The sequence below is a fragment of the Poecile atricapillus genome, chromosome 5, assembly GCF_030490865.1.
Source record: "Poecile atricapillus isolate bPoeAtr1 chromosome 5, bPoeAtr1.hap1, whole genome shotgun sequence".
Classification (NCBI taxonomy): Eukaryota; Metazoa; Chordata; class Aves; order Passeriformes; family Paridae; genus Poecile; species Poecile atricapillus.
The window spans coordinates 17,344,527-17,352,117 of record NC_081253.1 but is presented as its reverse complement, the minus strand read 5'-3'; the positions used below and the strand labels follow the sequence as shown (position 1 = coordinate 17,352,117).

The 7,591-nt window shown below is 36.2% G+C and overlaps 1 long non-coding RNA gene across 1 annotated transcript; it reads right to left on the bottom strand.

Moving 5' to 3' along the window:
• Positions 1 to 3,806: 3,806 nt before the first annotated feature.
• LOC131579845 (uncharacterized) lies at positions 3,807 to 7,370 on the bottom strand. Its single transcript, XR_009277779.1, has 3 exons — positions 6,998 to 7,370; positions 5,238 to 5,395; positions 3,807 to 4,139 (listed from the first exon to the last, which is right to left on the bottom strand). It is a non-coding gene; the product is annotated as an uncharacterized LOC131579845 (long non-coding RNA).
• Between the last annotated feature and the right edge of the window lie 221 nt (positions 7,371 to 7,591).

Sequence of the window (7,591 nt, the reverse complement as noted above, 5' to 3'; positions counted from 1 at the left end):
TTAAACAGGTGCATGTGGCTCAATTTCTCAAGCAATGTAAAAACTCAATACCAGATAGATTTACAAAACAAGAAATGTCCCAGAAAAAGATCTATACCATGATCAAAGGCTCAAAAAGAAGTAGACAATGTGTAATTGAAATGTTCAGGGAAAAAAATATATGCAGAGAAGAACTTGAAAAGAATGAGATTGTTTCTGATATGAATTTCCCCCCAGCCCTACAGATAAGTTCTTAAAATCTGAGATATTTCCAGAGGAAAAGTAAAAGAAGTATGGGTAAGGAGATAGACTAACATGAGTGCAGAGACTGACCATATGGGTATCAAATACACATTTTGAGTACCTGAAACTAATAATGAACTCCCAAGTCCAATATTGCATCCCTTGACTTCTGCACTTATCAGGTCAGGATGATTTGTAGATGCTTCATCTGGAACACTGCGGGCTACAGCGTGGCAGGGCCTCTGTGGCCAGAGACCCTGGAACTCCCTGCCATGGGGGAAGCACAGCTGCAGCCAAAGGTACAAGGGTTTTCTCCTCTTGCTTTCAAAAATGCACCTGAAGGCATAGATAGTGTTGAAAGCACTTTCCTTTGAGACAGAGTCTGTGTGTTTAATACTTCCTGATGAAGCAACTGAGCTCATACCCTAACTTGTGAGCTGGGTGAACTCTAGAATAAGATAGAAAAGGTGAACAGCGTTGTCATTTTCTCCAGTAATTTAAAAAAAGGGGAGACTGCAGAAAGGTGTAGGCTGTTTCTGTAGATGTGCTTTTGGCACACTGCAAAGAAACTTCTTAGGTTAAGTCTCAGAGTCAATTAAAGTGAAGGAATGTCTGCTTCTGGGGTTCCACCCATATTTAGAAGGAAAATAAGTAATAAGATGGCTACATAGACATCATCTGCTCTGAGCATCTACAGAAGCACAGGCGTATGTGCTTAGGGATTTTAAGATGGAACAGGGAGCTCCTTATTGAATTTAGGCTCCACAAACGTTAAATAGTGGCTGAATTGATTTAGATAATTTGTATCTACTCAGCTGTTGTCTTAGGTGCCTAAATCCTTTCCTGGAACTGGACCAGGAGAGAGCATTGTGCTGTTAAGTGCTCTGCTTTTACAGAAAATCAATGCCTAACTATCATATTTTCATTTAGAAGATCCTCCCCCAGCATTTGTATAGCTTGCCATTATACAACTGGTTGGACACATTATAAATGCTTAAAGATATTGAAGAGCCTTTACAAGGACAAAAATGCAATTATTTAGTTTAGTAGGAGAGTATGAAAATGAAAAGAAAATTCATGTATGTAGAAACTATTGAGAATTTATTGTATTCAGATGAGGAACTACTATGGACTTACAAAAATGGCAGAAACTTCATAATTTCTATTGTTTAAGAAGAGAATAAACAAATCACTGATAAGTAGAAGGAATATGATATTGCTAGGCAGCTGATGTTGCGTGTCACCTTTTCATCTTAATGATGTGACCTGATGGAATCAGCTCTCTTTTCCATTCTGAATATGTGATTCTGAAGCAATTAGTGACTATCAGAGAAACCTATGGGAACATGACCTGTCATGGGGCTGCTATTTTCTTGCCAACAACTTTGGAATTATCAGTTTTTACTCATTTGATCCAGGATGGTAAATCCCTGCCTGGGACTTTCTGAAGATAATATTTTTCTCATAAGTAAATAAAGTAATGAACACAGAACAAGGTGAGGTGCCACTTTTTGTAAAAGTGATAAAACCTATCACACAATCAATAACACAAATGCTTTAAGAGAGAACATCCATTATCCTCTCTTAAAATCCAAGGGAGAGGAAATGTTGAGTTCCATTGTTCTTCAGATATGTTTCTCCATACTTTGGGAATGTTTTAAAATACAGAAGGCTGACCAACAAGCATTAAACTGAGCACCGATCTTTGCTCAGAAGGTCTGAGCAGAGACACACCTCATGAAAAGCAAATCACTGAAGTCTGGTCCACTGCAGAATCTCATTTTCCTTATTTCTCTGTAAGATGATTGGGTTGGCCCCAAAAGCCAACCATATCCTGGGCTGCAACCAAAGGAGCATGAACAGCAGGCCAAGGGAAGTGATTGTGCCCCTCTAATCTGCTCTGGTAAGACCCCAGCTGCAGCACTGCATCCAGCTCTGGGGTCCTCAACATAAGGACACAGAACCATTGGAGCAAGTCCAGAGGAGGCCATGGTGATAGTCAGGGCTCTGGAACACCTCTCCTGTGAAGAAGGCTGAGAGAGCTGAGATTTTTCAGCCTGGAGCAGGCTCTGGGCAGATCTTATTGCACCTTCCAATACCTGAAGGGAGCCTACAAGAAAGATGAAGAGGGACTTTTGTCAAGGCCATGTGATAATAGGAGAATGAGTTTAAGCTGAAGGAGGATAAGTTTCAGTTAGATATTGGGAAAGAATTCTTTATTCAAAGGTTGATGAGTCGCTCTGAGTCCAGGGAAGCTGTGGATGCCCCATCCATAGAAGGGTTCAATGCCAGGATGGATGGGGCCCTGAGTAGCCTGGCCTGGTGGAAGATGTCCCTGTCCATGGAAGAGAGGTTGGAACTGGATGATTTTTAAGGTCCCTTCCAACCAAAAGCATTCTATGCTTCTATGCTTCTATGATAAAAAGGACAGAATAACTACCATGCAAATAGAAAAAGTCACTGACCTCTGGAGATACATAGTATCTTCTTCAGGGTAACTTCTTTGCTTAAGGGAGTTATCCACTGGCCAATTTGTCCAGCAAAGCACACAACTTTTAAAAAAATATATTCATATTTTTCAGTACAAATAATAAAATTAATTTTAAAAATATATAATTTTTAAAAAGCACATAATTGGCAGGCATTATACACAAACTTCGTAAAGTTATTTCACCCAAAATATATTCCCTAACAAATAACACTATTATTTAAAAAAAAAATAAAATTAGAAGTTATTCCTGTTACTAGCATTTTTCCAATTACCTTTTTCTACATTTTCTACATTTTTCTACATTTTCTTCAATACACTTTCCCTATATTTTTTTTTATTATTTATTAAAGCCTTATCTTTTTACTTAAATACGTGGATTTTTATAAAATGAAAAATGTGAAATCCCTATTGGTAAAATACAAAATGGAAAGAAAAATGGGAAATGGGTCAATCTTGAACTCTATTAAATGGAAAGAGCTTTAAAATGTCAGAACACCAGATGCATTTTGACAGGTGAATATAGTTAAACTTATCAATAGTGAAAAGTTCACTGTATAGACTTCCAAAAAGATTAGCAAACAAAAGAAACAATAACCTTTTTTTCTCTTTTTCTGTTTGTTTGTTTGGTTTTTTTAAGCCAAACTTACCTTTTCTTGCATCCTGAGTTAGTCTTGAATGCTTGGAGTCAGTTTGCATTTAAGATGCAGAGTGCACTGTGAGTCTGATAATAAATTATTTAAATGAAAATTGCCTCCATTTCCAGGAGATCTTAGGAATATGGTGAATATAAATCTATGCAGGAGCATATTAAAGTCTCTTTTTATTCACAGCAAAGGCTTTAAAAAGCATTGAATAATAAGAACCAAAAATGTTGACTCTGTCCTTCTATATCTATTATATTAATGGTTTACTAATCAGTGTACAGGAAGGTATTTACTTTGTAGAGCCCACTCAAAGACATCAGAAGAACTTCTTGAAGGCAATACACATTGACTTTTAAACAGGCAATATTTCCCTTAAGAGATACTTTATTAATTTTCCAAGTAATTATCGAACTTTTAGGAAAAAATATTCAAATAATCCCAGGGTTTGCACAGTTTTTTTAAACAAGGATACCTGGATGCCTCCTTATTTTTTAAATGCTTTAATTTTACTAACAGGAAACAGAGCCTCACAGAAACATAAGGGGCTTTTGGCTTCATTGGCTGCAGACTGCCAGGTGCACCTCTGTCAAATCCAAGCCGACATCTTAAAAGGCCAGGACAAAGCTGCAATGTGAGTGCAAGGATGCACAGCAACACAGCTGCTCTCCCCACATTCTGTGCTGTGTCCTCTGCTGGTAAACTTTAGGTATGAGGGGCTGCATCTTCTTCACCCATGCCACACCATCTTTCTCCTTCTGAAGGCAGTGGTTATCCTAAGTTTCCTGCTCAGTAAAGGGAGAAGAGCTTTTGGCACAAAGGTGACAGGCAGACCTCACAGTAAATACATGAGTATCATATAAAGGACTGAGCCTGTTTCTTGTCTTCATAACATTTATTTTTCAGTAATAACGGGAGGAGGACTGAGATCTGTGCCTACAGTGTTGTTTTCTGTTCTGCCATGGTATTCAGAAATAACAAATTCCCAATAAAGCCCTGGTATAGCTAACTTTGCATTATCCCTCCTTCGTTTTTAAAATACAATAAAATAGAGCAAGCTTGTTATGAACTATCAGAACATGCATAGTGGCAGAAGCTCTGCTCAGATGCGTCTGGGCTCAGAGGCCCAGGGCAGTTGGAGTTAGAACAGTCCCAGGCAAAGAAAACATAAATGTCCACCAGGAGAACAATTTATGTCTTCTAGAGGACTGTTGTGGTCAAAATCACATGACGCGTTCATGTTTCATTGCTGAATAAATGTAATTTTTAATCAGTTTTGAATCTTATTACATAAATTTACATGAATTCTGGCAAATATTAGGGATTTCTGTTCACTGTATCATCACACATCTCAGGACAGATATAATATTCTGCCTAAAACATACATTGTTAGAATTAGTTCTAATAGAGGGTCAGTTACAGGCTTCTTTAGATTAAAACCCAAACATTTGGGGTTTTCATCTGTATACATGTTTTTATTTTTGTTTTCAAGGCTACAAGCAGTTAATTCTATGTTAGTGATAACCAAGACCACTGATTGATTATTCATTATCTGTCAGAACTAGTCAAATAAAAAAGTCCATTAATATAATCAGTAATTATATCTCACATTACTCATAAGCAAACTATTCAACATTTGTCCCTGTTCCATAAATTTTCAGTACATAATAGTCACTAAAAAAAAAAATAAAGATCTGTTTCTGAAAATCTCAGATAAATTATCCATAAATATTTGTTTAATTAACCAACTCCATTACCTGTCATGTCTCTAAGCAGATGTTAAGAACTCTCCTGACTTATTTCCTAAGAAAATTCATATCTGGTTACATACATTTTTTTTTAATATGTGCCACAGTAACATGATTTTAACCTCACTTTCTTACCTGTGGTCAGGTACTGGTTCAGAGCAAATGATGTCCAGTCACAAGTCTTTATTGTCAGCCAAATAAAGTTTTTCCATCCATGAACAAAGAATGTTTTTTGTTCTTTCCTTAGTTCTCTCCCAAGTTCATTCAGATTAAAAATACTGTTGTATATATACCTTGAAAGGTAAAAAAAAAGCCAGAAACCTGATCTGTTTAATGAGTTTAAAAACTCATCTGTCTGATGAGTTATTTCCTTTTTTTGCTCAGAAGTGTTTAAATGTGTTTTCTAACCAGTAGTATGGGTACCTTATATCCTGATATTTAAAGAGAATATCCTAAAATCTATTTTCAAGTCTAAGACAATCAGGGCTGGGTCGAGATAGCTCAGGATATTTCCAACTCCTAACCTTGGCAGCATCTCGTCCTATTGGAGTGATAAAGGCAGAAAGACTCCATAGTTTCCCATAAATACATAGGTATTTTTATTCCGTCTAAAAGAATATGAAACCTTCTTTTTTAAGAAATTGGGAGAAGAAACAAGTGCTTCTAGTTCTAACACTTACCCTAAGCAGCTACAGCAACTCAGGGACTCAGAGAAACAGGAGGACAGGTGATGAGACATTTCCTGTTCTTGAAGTACAGCAGAGGGGACCCTCTGTTGGGCTGGTAATAGCAGGGTTCCCCCAGTGCCTTACTCAGATTTCTTAAGTAGCATCATCATTTTATGTGTACATAATTTGGGGTTTCTTCTAAAAGAGAAAGTTTTGTCCTCCACCAATTCTTTTTCTAGGTTGATTTCAACCTGAACTGTGAATACATGAACACTTGTTCTGGCATACGGGAGTAGGCGGCACAGGAGCAAAACAAGACAGAGATGGGAAAGGATGGATTTTTTGGAAACATATATAATTAGTGCCAGCTTCTGAAGCTGTGATATTAAAGTCAGCACCCCAAGACAGTGGTGCTCTGGAATAATCTCTCTTAGATCTGCTAGGTAAAATGTCAATAAACTCAGTAACTGAGATTTGTTTAGCTATCACAGCAAAGAAATACTTCTGCTGATTTATGAAGGGTGAGACACTTAAATCCTGCTAGATAATTCCAAAATCTGATGACCATGCAAAAAAACTGAAATTGTTTTGCCTTAATCAAAAACTGGATATTATGATGGGACTGTTCTAATTATCTGAGTTGAATCACTTATAGAATCACATAATTATTAAGTTGAAAAAACCTCTAAGATCATTGAGTCCAACCAACACTGAAAATGCTGTGTTTTAGTGTTAATACTGAGTCTTGATGCCTTATATGGAGGGTGTATTCCTATGTATTTTAGTCCACTAACTTTTTTAGTGTCTTTCTTAAGGTCAACATGAACTTTCATGTGGTCATATTTCCCAAGTTTTATTTTTCAATAAAAATTAAAGAATTTAGCCAGGTATCTGAATAACATGAAATGGTACAGCCATAATGAAATCAGCACATTTATTGATCTTTTATTCCAGAGATGGATGCACTTTATTAAAATATTCTTTATACATCTTGTGACATTTAGGGATTTAACATAGAAAGAAAACAGATTTTCCATCAAACTGAGTGGCCACAGAAGAGAAAAAAGCATGCATAATGCCTATGATCCCTTCATATCCCTAATAGGTCACAGTTTTCAATTGGTGGTTTTATTCTTCGATGTTTCAGTGATATCTGACACCACTGAATAACACTGAATTGCTCAGAATTTATGCCAAGCTAATAGAAAAAGTCACTAATTTTCTTACCTGCCCATATACATGAGGTTCCTTCTGGCAAGTTTTATTCTTTTTTTTCCCATATTCTTTGCACGTATCCAGGGAATTACCACTTTACCTATTGTTATCCATTGTTTCTATGCTTCCTCTGCGTGAAACAGTCTAATTGCACAGTTTAGATTTCACTTATTAAAATGCCCCATTTTGTGTGAAAGTAGAAGTCTATTCATTTTGCCTGTATTTTTAATCTAAAGCTAGCTAATATTTAACTACAGGTCAGGTAAAACTTTCCTGTTTAATGTTGTCTTACTATGACAAAGTTCAGATGATAATTAGGCAATAGGCATTTATAAGGAGTGTCATATTTATATTCCACTTTGCAATTTACCATAGCATTTTCATAGTTGACATGATTTAATGGGCAGCTCTTTGTGAACTCCTAGTTATCTAACTGAAATTGAGTATTTGATCAATTTCTTTAAAAATAAAGCATGATCAATGTCACAGAATATTTTCATAGATGTAATGCTACTCCTTACCTAAAAATTGTGAAATAATTCACAAATAAGTTCCAAAGCCTTGCCTATTTAAATACCAAATTATTTCTTTATTCAGAAACAAATT